Below are 13,457 nucleotides of genomic sequence, written 5' to 3'. Positions count from 1 at the left end.
AGGCTGTATGTTGGGCGTGGGTGGCTCTAGCTGCCGTACAGATTAAAAACCTCACCAAAGAAAAAATATCAGCACCTTGAACTGTGAGTGAGCTGATGAAGAATATCATTACAAACCCGTGGAGGTGACAAGTAATTCCCTTTTTCCATGGTAATGCATTAATTACACACCACAGTGAGAATATAATACATTCTTCTATTGGCCTGTGTTTACTCAAGTTACTCACAATTTGTCATTATAAATACGGTTGATTCATAACTTTGGGTGCTGTTAAGCCATCTGTCTCCTGTGTGATTGGCTGTGGTTATTTAGCACCAACAACACGTTGGGGCATTTTCTTGTACAACTCCGAATACTGTACATAATAGAGCTGTATCATTCAGTAATAGATTGTGTCTTGATCTTTATCATCTGTCAAATGTATTAATCTCTTTAGCCTGTCGTTTTTAACAGGCAATGGATCTACACATATTCTGTTTTTATAGTTTTCAGAAGCTGTAAGAGGCTTTGATGTATTACTTAATTGGTACAAGGAGATGCTGTTGAAAACCGACTGACCTCCGCTTAAGGTATTCAATGATCCTGTACATGTGTCCAGAGAGTGGTAAACCACCCACCAGACCAATACACTGTAAGACCTCTTTCTCGTGAGCCAGTCCCCAGAGGAGGCCAAAACTCCATGCTGAAATCATTGAAGTAAACATACAATTAATGGCATGTCTTGTTTTAAAGCAACAGTGCTAAAAACACTTTAAAGATTATTCACACAGTGAACTCTGTATTCATGGCACTCCAAACAGTGCATGAAATAATTACAATGTTCGGCTTTTTCAAATGATATGATAGTAGTGTTTCACCAATCATAAATATGTTTGATTTTGGTTTGTCAGTTAAAATCTCTTATAAAAAACAGGTTATGATACAACACTTTTCTAATCAGATTTTGTCTCTCAGCCCCTAGATTTCTGTAGCCTACATTATCCATTATTGATCATAATGGTGCCATGTGGGAGTCAGTTAGTTGCCTTGGTAACCTCTGTAGCTAGAGAGCCCTCTTGAGACAGACTTGGTGGGAGGTACAGTTCTTAGACTCAAAAACCTGACTCTGAATTAAGACACAATGATGATATGTAATTACCAGTGAATAGCTAATGAACTCCCTTAGAAAAATCTGAGACTTAAAGTTATTTTTGTGTCTTGCTTGGATTAATCACTTTTACACTTTCATTTATTCTGTTTGAAAAGAGGATGCAAACAGCCAACTTCATAAGTACTACCCTCCACTGCTCTTTTTAAGAAGGGATTCAGGGTACAAAAAGACAAAGCACTCTGCTCACTTACACAAAGGCAAGAAGGTGCAATTACTCCACAGTGGCAAATCTGAGTCATTATGAGCTTTCCAAATGTAGCTGGAAATATGATAATATATTAAATTAGGTTTTGAAGATTTAAACAAGATTTGCATGTGAATGTGTCATTAATTTAATATATTTTTTAGGGGAAATCAACAGAGATCAAGGAGCACAACTAATGTAATCAAATGTTCTACATTCAATTTCCTGCAGCCCTTATCATCAGCTACCTCCACATATTCAGAAATGATGAGATGGCAGCAGTGACAGATAGCCTGCTGTTGGAGATTATGAATTCTACCTATGGGGGAAACTGTTGCCTTCAGCAAGGAAATCTAATTAATACTGATAATCAGTGGTGACGAGTCATTCAGGGCAGAGCCACAAAGTTATTTTTTTTTGCATGTTAGTTTTACATTAGTACGTGTCAATCCAGCATGACTTCCAGCATCCAAAAAAAACTGGAAACTCGGGAACTGGGAAGTCTCAGTGAGTTCAAGACAAGTGGGAACTTGGATAAAACTAGTTTTGAACGGTCATCCAATTCGGAATTACAAATCGGGGTTTCGCTGTAAATGTCAAAAGTGCTGAACAAATAGTTATATTGACTACGTCCGTCCTAGCTCACTCATTAATGTCTTTATCGAAATTACAGATTGCGTCTTTTCTGGTCGCTGTCCCCTTATGCCATAGTTTGTACATCTCAGTTGTCAGTAGAAACCACATTTGTTTAAGCAAGTCAGCCATATCAGCTATGTTTTTTTTTAAAGGCAGTAAATGAGGCTGAATGAACTGTTTCGCTGCCAGACAAGGCTCCTCTGATAGCCAGGTGTTGCAGTGGTAAGATGTGGGGACTGCTGTTGGGACTGCTCCTGGGACAGCTTTATGTAGGCCCTAACAGTTTGTGGGCACTGTTTGTCACCGTTATAGTCCAATTAATGTATTGTTTAGTAATGTGTTGTGTAGTGGCTTTGCTGGCATACATCTAAAAAAAAAAAATAGATATCTCTCAAGAGCATATGGTATGTTGAAACTTTTCAGAAATTGAACAGTAAACACAGTCCATCATAGAGATTGGAGCATCGCTCCATCAGGGTAGTGTATGACATAGCTCTAGTCTAGTGTAAACCCATCTATCTGTCGAGTTGAGGGGAATGGGATGATGCTATCCTAACATCAATCAAGGCCAGGAAATTGCTGTGTCTGTCTTCTGTTGGCACATACAGAAGCTGTGTTGTTACTGGACTTTGATGGATGACATGTTGTTCCACAGCTATGGACAGGGTTAAGCAACATGTTGTTTTTAGTCACTCATTTTACATTTAAGTCATTTAGTAGACACTCTTATCAAGAGAGACTTACAGGAGCAATTAGGGTTAAGTGCCTTGCTCAAGGGCACATTGGCAGATTTTTTTGGTCAGCTCGGGGATTTCAACCAACAACCTTTCTGGTTACTGGCCCAACGCTCTTAACCCCCAGGCTAACTGGAGAAATATCTCATCGTTCAATATTTGGGGCGGCAGCGTAGCCTAGTGGTTAGAGTGTTGGACAAGTAACCAAAAGGTTGCAAGATCGAATCTCTGAGCTGACAAGGTACAAAATCTGTCATTCTGCCCCTGAACAAGGCAGTTAACCCATTGTTCCTAGGCTGTCATTGAAAATAAGAATTTGTTCTTAACTGACTTGCCTAGTTAAATAAAGGTCAAATACATTAAAAAAATTCTATACTAGAGGTATTGTACATGTAATAGCAAAGTTATTGGCTGTGTTATGTTATTAGAGTCAGCTTTCCTGCAAGAGGATAATATTAAAGCACGTCTCTGTGTATGGGATACTTAAGCAGTAAGACACGAGGAGGTGTGGTATATGGCCAATATACCACGGCTAAGGGCTTTATGTACGTCGCTTTATGTACGTCGCAACGTGGAGTGCCTGGATACAGCCCTTAGCCGTGGTATATTGGCCATATACCACAAACCCCCGAGGTGCCTTATTACTATTATAAACTGGTTACCAATGTAATTAGAGCAGTAAAAATAAATATTTTGTCATACCCTTGGTATGCGGTCTGATATACCACGGCTGTTAGCCAATCAGCATTCAGGGCTCGAACCACCCAGTTTATAATAAACTTTCACCCTCTAGTATTGCACATACTGTGGCATCCTACTTGACAAAGTTATTGCATTTGCATTGTAGTAAATCCATATACTGTTCCAGAAACTTTTGGAAATGTTGTTTTTTAAATTATTCAGTTATTCAAAATGTATTAGCAGAGTAACTTATAAAGATGCAAAATCTCTTAATTATACACACACACACACACACACACACACACACACACACACACACACACACACACACACACACACACACACACACACACACACACACACACACACACACACACACACACACACACACAGACAGATTGGGCTCAAATAGCTGGAGGGGCTTTTAGATGTGGCTCCAGGCTGTGCTGACAGGCTGTGGCCAAGTGGCGGTGTGCCACAGTACTCTGGGTATCAGGTCAGAAATCCTCTCCCCTGTACCTGCTAACACTGCCTGCTGGGCTCTGATAAGCCTGCTCCAGCCTCCTAGCAGGTTCACCCAAGCCGTGCCCCATCATCCTCCTATGGGCAATGATTCCAGGGTTTGGACATCAATACATCAATAGTAGGACTTACCTCAGAGGTGAAGTGCTTTCGCAGAGTTATCGCTAACTGCTCCAACAAAACCACTTGTAACATTTATCACTTTTAACATTTAAGATAACATTTATCTTTTGTAGACTTTGGCTGTTTATGTTTCTTACTGAAATATATAGTTTCTGGAAAAACATGGCACAGCAGCACAACAGATACTGAGGAGTGTAAAAGGGAACTGTGCTTGCTTTTATCATAGTGTAAAGATATCCACTGCCAGTTTAATTCTACATTTTATATTCCAGCATTCTATTCTGCCACCTTGGATAGTGGGGGTCATGGCTGGCCACTATCAACGGCGACCCTAGAGCAGTTAGGGTTAAGTGCTTTGCTCAAGGGCACATTTTCACCCTGTCAGCTCTGGGATTTGAACTAGCGACCTTTCAGTTACTGGCCTAATGCCCTAACCTCTAGGCTACCTGTCGCCCCTTCATCACAGAGTGGAAGTGGAGGCCCATCCGTATCTTCCAGCATAGCATGATGAGGGATTGCTTATTGTAACGGCTTATCTCCCAGTAGGGAACAAGTGATTAGTCTTCGGTCTGAGGCAGCTTTCATTCCTCTACGCAAGATTAAAGCCCAGCTATCACCCTCTGTGTCTCATGATACTCATGCTTTCATTAACATATCATTTTCGCTCTACCCTCGTTTTAAGGCACTGTAGAGCTACAGATGCAGGAAATGTAAAACGTGTAGTGTATTTCAGGTTTAAAAAGGCTTCTAAAGTTTGTCATTTCCACTTCATTTTCCACTTAATTGTCCACAAAATGTATCAACCCCCACAAAAATGTCCATTAATTATAATCCACATAATAATTCACATTTCATATTGATGCAGGATTTTTTTCCTGCTGTAGCAAACTTGTTCAATTTACGATCCTACATCTGTAGAAAAACATTTTAAACCTGAAATAGTTTTTGCACAGGTTGCACATGCTCCATTTCAATAGTAGTGAATACCAAACAGCAAAAACCTGTCATGGCATAACCAGATTCTTCAGGGGAAATTAGCAGGTGGTACCAGGTATCTTCAATGTCAAGCATGAAATTGTGTATATTTTCATGAATCAATTTATGCATGTGGGTGGGTGCAGCTTTGTGTGGGTATGTGTGAATGCACTTGTGTCTCTGTATGGAGGCCTGCTCTTACTGTAAAGTCCAAATAACTAGAGGTGACTGTCACAAGTGGAAAGACATGGCCTATCCAGAAACCATAAAGAGCCCTTTCACAATCTCAGCCCCTCTCCATCACACTCAAGTGCTAAAAGCAATTACAACAGCACTCTGTTTGATTGAGCTCTCTGTCGATAGCCTGTCAGTCACAATCAACCTTTCCATTTCTGACCCCACTTTTACTCCCCCGCATCACATCCAGACCTGTTCAGATTTGGACACACGAGCAGCCCCTCTCATATAAAGAGATAAGACTTTGCCTTGTAGCACCATTCACTTAAATCAGTTAACTTTAAATGCAAAGTCTGGCCTGTACATGCAGCATTTATGCCATTAGTACTTTCAGAGTTGTTGGTGATAGGTCTCGCTGGATATAGGACTCAGGGACCAAGACTTTTATGAAACAGACCCCAATAGTGATTAGAAATGTTTAATTTGATAGCTCAGGACTGAATCTCCTCTGATGTACAGATGGTGGAAAATGACAGTTGGAGTAATGAAACATCATCTGACATGACACATCTCATCATGCCTCCCCTGTGCTGGATCACAGAGATTGCAGAGCATATTCACATGCTGCCAGATTGAAACACTTACATCTAAAATATAATCAGAGAGCCTGGAAACTCAAGGTCAGCCCTGTGCATAAATGAATGTGGAACCAGCTCTGGAGGTGGGAAACCAACACTTTTCATGAAAAACAATAGTCTAAAATGTAGCTCTCATACAAAATCACTCGTCAGGAAGGAACACAAACATGTCAGAAAAATGTTTCATCACTTTTTCCTCTTGTCTATGGATTTGAAACAATTGAGGTCTCCATCATTGTGTTCAGAAATTATGATGTGATACGAATCAAAACAAAACACACACAGATAAATGAACACACGGCAAATTGGCCAGCGTAGCTTTTTCAGTGTAACACATCTAGTGTTTACTCAGGAGTTAAATTCACTCTGTAAAGGTGAAATTAACACTCAGTGATGTTAATAACCTGGGTTATTGTTTTACTGTTTTACTGTGGAGAGTAAAACAGTCCCATAAAAACCATTTCCCACCTTGCTCTATTACAGGTATATTTTTTAGGATTGTTTTTAATATCTGTGTTTTTGCAATGATTGATAATTTTTTATTATCCAATTGGTAATCACAGTCTTGTCGCATTGCTGCAACTCCCGCACGGCCTCAGGAGAGGCGAAGGTCGACAGCCGTGTGTCATCCGAAACACAACACCGCCAAGCCGCACTGCTTCTTGACACAATGCATGCTTAACCCGGAAGCCAGCCGCACCCATGTGTCGGAGGAAACACCGTACACCTGGCGACCGTGTCAGCGTGCATGTGCCCGGCCCGCCACAGGAGTCGCTACAGTGTGACGGGACAAGGACATGCCGGCCGGCCAAACCCTCCCCTAACCCGGACGACGCTGGGCCAATGTGCGCCGCCTCATGGGTCTCCCTGTTGCGGCCGGCTGAAACACAGGTGGGTATCGAACCAGCATTTGTAGCAACATAGCTTACAATGCAATGCAGTGTCTTAGACTGCTGCGCCACTCGGGAGGCCCTTGATTGATTAATCTTATGCTACACAAAGATAAATTACATATATTTTCTAAACTAATCCAATCAGTTAGTTAGATTTATTGCTCCCGATACTGAAATAGTTGTACGAGTTTAAAGATGCACTATGCAGAAATCCTGGTTGCAAAAAATTCTAATAGTTTGCTTGATTTGAATTTATGTGAAAAAACAAGCAAGTATAGTGTAAATAATCATTGTGCCATCTAAACCTCTGTGAAATATATGTTCCATAACCAAAAATCTTGTATTTTCAGCTTTGAAGCTGGTGTACAAAACCAATTTTTATCCATATCGGGTGGACCATTGAGAAATTACAGCACTTTTTGTACATAGTCCCCCATTTTAGGGGACCAAAAGTATTGGGACAAATTCAATTATGGTATTAAAGTAGTCAAAAGTTTAGTATTTGGTATGATATTTATGCCTCTGTAACTTTCTCACTCACCATTATTCACGACTCATTCAGGATTGTCCATAATCATGGTAGCATCCACATTAATGTAGAAATGTTTAGAAACACTCAATTCTTATTTACCAGTGTTGTGTTCGAGACAACCTAAAGTGAGATCGAGTCAAGACCAAGAACGGAGGGGGGGCGAGACTGAGTCCAGACCTGGAGGGGGCCAAGGGTTCCGAGACCGAGTCAAAACCGAAACCAGAAAAATGCGAGTCCAATTCCAGACCATGATTATAATTTTGAAATGCTTTTGTAACGGGAAGTAATAGTTGTACATTTCGATTGGGAAATGCTTAATGGTTGTGTTTTTGTATTCTTATGATTGGGACCTACTGGCTTATTATGGACTGTTTATCGAGACGTATGTGGCAGGGTCTACAGACAATCACGGATTACAAAGGGAAAACCAGTCACGTTGTGGACATCGACGTCTTGCTCTCGGACAAGCTAAACACCTTCGCCCACTTTGAGGATAAAACAGTGCCACCAACACGGCCCGCTCCCAAGGACTGTGGGCTCTCATTCTCCATGGCCGAAGTAAGTCAAATATTTAAGCGTGTTAACCCTCGTAAGGCTGCCAGCCCAGACGGCTTCCCTATCCGCATCCTCAGAGCATGCGCAGACCAGCTGGCTGGAGTGTTCACGGACATATTCAATCTCTCCCTATCCCAGTCTGCTGTCTCCACTTGCTTCAAGATGTCCACCATTGTTCCAATACACAAGAAAGCAAAGGTAACTGAACTAAATGACTATCGCCCCATAGCACTTACTTCAGTCATCATGAAGTGCTTTGAGAGGCTAGTCAAGGATCATATCGCCTCCACCTTACCTGACACCCTAGACCCACTTACATTTGCATACTGCCCCAATATGTCCACAGACGATGCAATCGCCATCGCACTGCACACTGCCTTATTCCATCTGGACAAGAGGAAACTTATGTAAGAATGCTGTTCATTGACTATAGCTCAGCCTTCAACACCATAGTACCCTCCAAGCTCATCAGTAAGCTCGGGGCCCTGGGTCTGAACACCGCCCTGTGCAACTGGGTCCTGGACTTCCTGACGGGCCGACCCCAGGTGGTGAAGGTAGGAAACAACACCTCCACTACGCTGATCCTCAACACAGGGGCTCCACAATGGTGTGTGCTCAGCACCCTCCTGTATTCCCTGTTCACCCATGACTGCGTGGCCACGCACACCTCCAACTCAATCATCAACATTGCAGACGACACAACAGTAGTAGGCCTGATTACCAACAATGATGAGACAGCCTACAGCAAGGAGTTGGGGGCCCTGGCGGAGTGGTGCCAGGAAAATAACCTCTCCCTCAACATCAACAAAACAAAGGAGCTGATCATGGACTTCAGGAGACAGCAGAGGGAGCACCCCCCTATCCACATCGACGGGACCACATTGGAGAAGGTGAAAAGCTTCAAGTTCCACGGAGTACACATCACTGACCAACTGAAATGGTCCACCCACACAGACAGTGTGGTGAAGAAGGCGCAACAGCGCCTCTTCAACCTCAGGAGGCTGAAGAAATTCGGCTTGGCCACGAAGACCCTCACAAACTTTTACAGATGCACAACTGAAAGCATCCTGTATCACCGCCTGGTACACCAAGTGCACCACCCGCAACCGCAGGGTTCTCCAGAAGGTGGTGCAATCTGCAGGAAGGCCAAAAAGATCATAAAGGACATCAAACAACCGAGCCACGGCCTGTTCACCCCACTATCATCCAGAAGGCGAGGTCAGTACCGGTGCATCAAAGCTGGGACCAAGAGACTGAAAAACAGCTTCCATCTCAAGGCCATCAGACTGTTAAATAGCAATCACAAACCGGCTACCACCCAGTTACTCAAACCTGCACCTTAGAGGCTGCTGCCCTATATACATAGACATGGAATCACTGGTCACTTTAATAATGGAACACCTAGTCACTTTTATAATGTTTACATACTGCTTTACTCATTGCATATGTATATACTGTATTCTACTGTATTTTAGTATGTGTATGCCTACCCAGTAAAGGAAAGGATCCCTGTATGAAAAATGTTTTCCTGTTTTTTTATGAGTTTTCTATAGATATTTTAGGTTTTCACTCTCAAAACCACACCTTTTTTTTTACAACAACGCTTAAACCACATCAATCTGATTGGGTGGGCTTCTCAGTGCATGGCTTCCCAGTGGGTGGGCCTCTGTCCACCCAGGCCCATCCATGTCTACGCCCCTGATGCAAACAGAACATGATGACAATTGTGCATCGCAAATAGCCTAGTAACCAAAACTCTGGACTTTTTAAAACCTGTTTTGCATACCCATTGTCGTCTTAGTTAGCATTTACTGGTAGATATCATGAATTGAAATGTTTTTCGTACCCTACTGGCTACTGACGTATGCCTCCACTACACTACTTTGAAACGCATCAGTAGTGATTAGTGCTTCGAACACACTGACAGCGTCGTTGCATTTTGGTACACCAGAATGCCTTCGGTGTGATGCATAAATTGGATTTATCGAACGTATGCGTCAAACTGTATGCGTAGATGGCTTGACAGAAATGGTAGCAGAAAGTGAATGTTGAACTTTTGTTGCACACATATCCAGATGATGCTGCATACTATTTTGCACAATGTCGCTTTCTGTGTGTTCGAAGCGTACCACTTTGAACACACTGACAGCATCATTGCATTTTGGTACACCAGAATTACATTAATTTCCAATGAAACGCTGCGTTTGCCTTGCAGCATTGCGTTGCAGAGGCAGTTGCAGTGCATTTGGTGTGGTGCATATGTTGGATTTATCAAACGTATGCGTCAAACTGTACGCATTGACAGCTTGACAGAAAAGGTGAATGTTTAACTTTTGTTGGATATATATCCAGATGATGCTGCGTACTATTTTGCGTAATGATGCTGTCGGTGTGTTTGAAGCGTAAGAAGTGAGTATAGGCAATACTCACTGAAAAAATGTGGGTGTACAGTTTGTACCTGCGTATACCATCCACTACACCATTGGCCCATTTGGTTTTACAAAAAGTGGACTCTCATACATGAGTGAGCTAGTATTACGGTTGCTGTCCTTTCAGAATCACAAACCTGTCACACACTGAAGGCCTATATGTTTGCCACTGTGCAAAAATGTCTATAATAGATATAAAGGCTGCTAAGATATTGTACAGTGGCTTGCGAAAGTATTCACCCCCTTGGCATTTTTCCTATTTTGTTGCCTTACAACCTGGAATTAAAATAGATTTTTGGGGGGATTTGTATCGATTGATTTACACAACATGCCTACCACTTTGAAGATGCTAAATATTTTTTATTGTGAAACAAACAAGAAATAACTTCAGCGTGCATAACTATTCACCCAAAAGTCATTACTTTGTAGAGCCACCTTTTGCAACAATTACAGCTGCAACTCTCTCTTGGGGTATGTCTCTATAAGCTTGGCACATCTAGCCACTGGGATTTCTGCCCATTCGTCAAGGCAAAACTGTTCCAGCTCCTTCAAGTTGGATAGGTTCCAATCTTTAAGTCATACCACAGATTCTCAATTGGATTGAGGTCTGAGCTTTGACTAGGCCATTCCAAGACATTTAAATGTTTCCCCTTAAACCCCTCGAGTGTTGCTTTAGCAGTATGCTTAGGGTCATTGTCCTGCTGGAAATCTCTGGGAGACTGAAACAGGTTTCCCTCAAGAATTTCCCTGTATTTAGCGACATCCATCATTCCTTCAATTCTGACCAGTTTCCCAATCCCTACCGATGGAAAAACATCCCTACTGCATGATGCTGCCACCACCATGCTTCACTGTGGGGATGGTGTTCTTGGGGTGATGAGAGGTGTTGGGTTTGCACCAGATATAGCGTTTTCCTTGATGGCCAAAAGCATATTTTTTGTCTCTTTTGACCAGAGTACCTTCTTCCATATGTTTGGGGAAAATCCCACATGCCTTTTGGCGAACACCAAATGTGTTTGCTTATTCTTTTCTTTAAGCAAAGGCTTTTTTCTGGCCACTCTTCCGTAAAGCCCAGCTCTGTGGAGTGTATGGCTTATAGTGGTCCTATGGACAGATACTCCAATCTCCACCTTGGAGCTTTGCAGCTCCTTCTGGGTTATCTTTGGTCTCTTTTTTGCCTCTCTGATTAATGCCCTTCTTGCCTGGTCTGTGAGTTTTGGTGGGCGGCCCTTTCTTGGCAGGTTTGCTGTGGTGCCATATTCTTTCCATTTTTTAATGATGGATTTAATAGTGCTTCGTGGGATGTTCAAAGTTTCAGATATTTTTTTATAACCCAACCCTGATCTGTACTTCTCCACAACTTTGTCCCTGACCTGTTTGGAGAGCTCCTTGGTCTTCATGGTGCCACTTGCTTAGGGGTGTTGCAGACTCTGGGGCCTTTCATATCAGGTATATATATATATATATATATATATATATATACTGCTCAAAAAAATAAAGGGAACACTTAAACAACACATCCTAGATCTGAATGAAAGAAATAATCTTATTAAATACTTTTTTCTTTACATAGTTGAATGTGCTGACAACAAAATCACACAAAAATAATCAATGGAAATCCAATGTATCAACCCATGGAGGTCTGGATTTGGAGTCACACTCAAAATTAAAGTGGAAAACCACACTACAGGCTGATCCAACTTTGATGTAATGTCCTTAAAACAAGTCAAAATGAGGCTCAGTAGTGTGTGTGGCCTCCACGTGCCTGTATGACCTCCCTACAACGCCTGGGCATGCTCCTGATGAGGTGGCGGATGGTCTCCTGAGGGATCTCCTCCCAGACCTGGACTAAAGCATCCGCCAACTCCTGGACAGTCTGTGGTGCAACGTGGCGTTGGTGGATGGAGCGAGACATGATGTCCCAGATGTGCTCAATTGGATTCAGGTCTGGGGAACGGGCGGGCCAGTCCATAGCATCAATGCCTTCCTCTTGCAGGAACTGCTGACACACTCCAGCCACATGAGGTCTAGCATTGTCTTGCATTAGGAGGAACCCAGGGCCAACCGCACCAGCATATGGTCTCACAAGGGGTCTGAGGATCTCATCTCGGTACCTAATGGCAGTCAGGCTACCTCTGGCGAGCACATGGAGGGCTGTGCGGCCCCCCAAAGAAATGCCACCCCACACCATGACTGACCCACCGCCAAACCGGTCATGCTGGAGGATGTTGCAGGCAGCAGAACGTTCTCCACGGCGTCTCCAGACTCTGTCACGTCTGTCACGTGCTCAGTGTGAACTTGCTTTCATCTGTGAAGAGCACAGGGCGCCAGTGGCAAATTTGCCAATCTTGGTGTTCTCTGGCAAATGCCAAACGTCCTGCACGGTGTTGGGCTGTAAGCACAACCCCCACCTGTGGACGTCGGGCCCTCATACCACCCTCATGGAGCCTGTTTCTGACCGTTCGAGCAGACACATGCACATTTGTGGCCTGCTGGAGGTCATTTTGCAGGGCTCTGGCAGTGCTTCTCCTGCTCCTCCTTGCACAAAGGCGGAGGTAGCGGTCCTGCTGCTGGGTTGTTGGCCTCCTCCACGTCTCCTGATGTACTGGCCTGTCTCCTGGTAGCGCCTCCATGCTCTGGACACTACGCTGACAGACACAGCAAACCTTCTTGCCACAGCTCGCATTGATGTACCATCCTGGATGAGCTGCACTACCTGAGCCACTTGTGTGGGTTGTAGACTCCGTCTCATGCTACCACTAGAGTGAAAGCACCGCCAGCATTCAAAAGTGACCAAAACATCAGCCAGGAAGCATAGGAACTGAGAAGTGGTCTGTGGTCCCCACCTGCAGAACCACTCCTTTATTGGGGGTGTCTTGCTAATTGCCTATAATTTCCACCTGTTGTCTATTCCATTTGCACAACAGCATGTGAAATGTATTGTCAATCAGTGTTGCTTCCTAAGTGGACAGTTTGATTTCACAGAAGTGTGATTGACTTGGAGTTACATTGTGTTGTTTGTGTTCCCTTTATTTTTTTGAGCAGTGTATATATTCACACTAAGATCATGTGACAGATCATGTGACACTTAGATTGCACACAGGTGGACTTTATTTAACTAATTGTGTACCTTCTGAAGGTAATTGGTTGCACCAGATCTTATTTAGAGGCTTCATAGCAAAGGGGGTGAATACAAATGCACACACCAGTTTTCCGTTTTTTCTTTTT

The sequence above is a fragment of the Salmo salar genome, chromosome 13 (genome assembly GCF_965601325.2).
Source record: "Salmo salar chromosome 13, fSalSal1, whole genome shotgun sequence".
Taxonomy (NCBI): domain Eukaryota; kingdom Metazoa; phylum Chordata; class Actinopteri; order Salmoniformes; family Salmonidae; genus Salmo; species Salmo salar.
The sequence above is the reverse complement of the archived record's forward strand: the minus strand, read 5'-3'. Positions refer to the sequence as shown.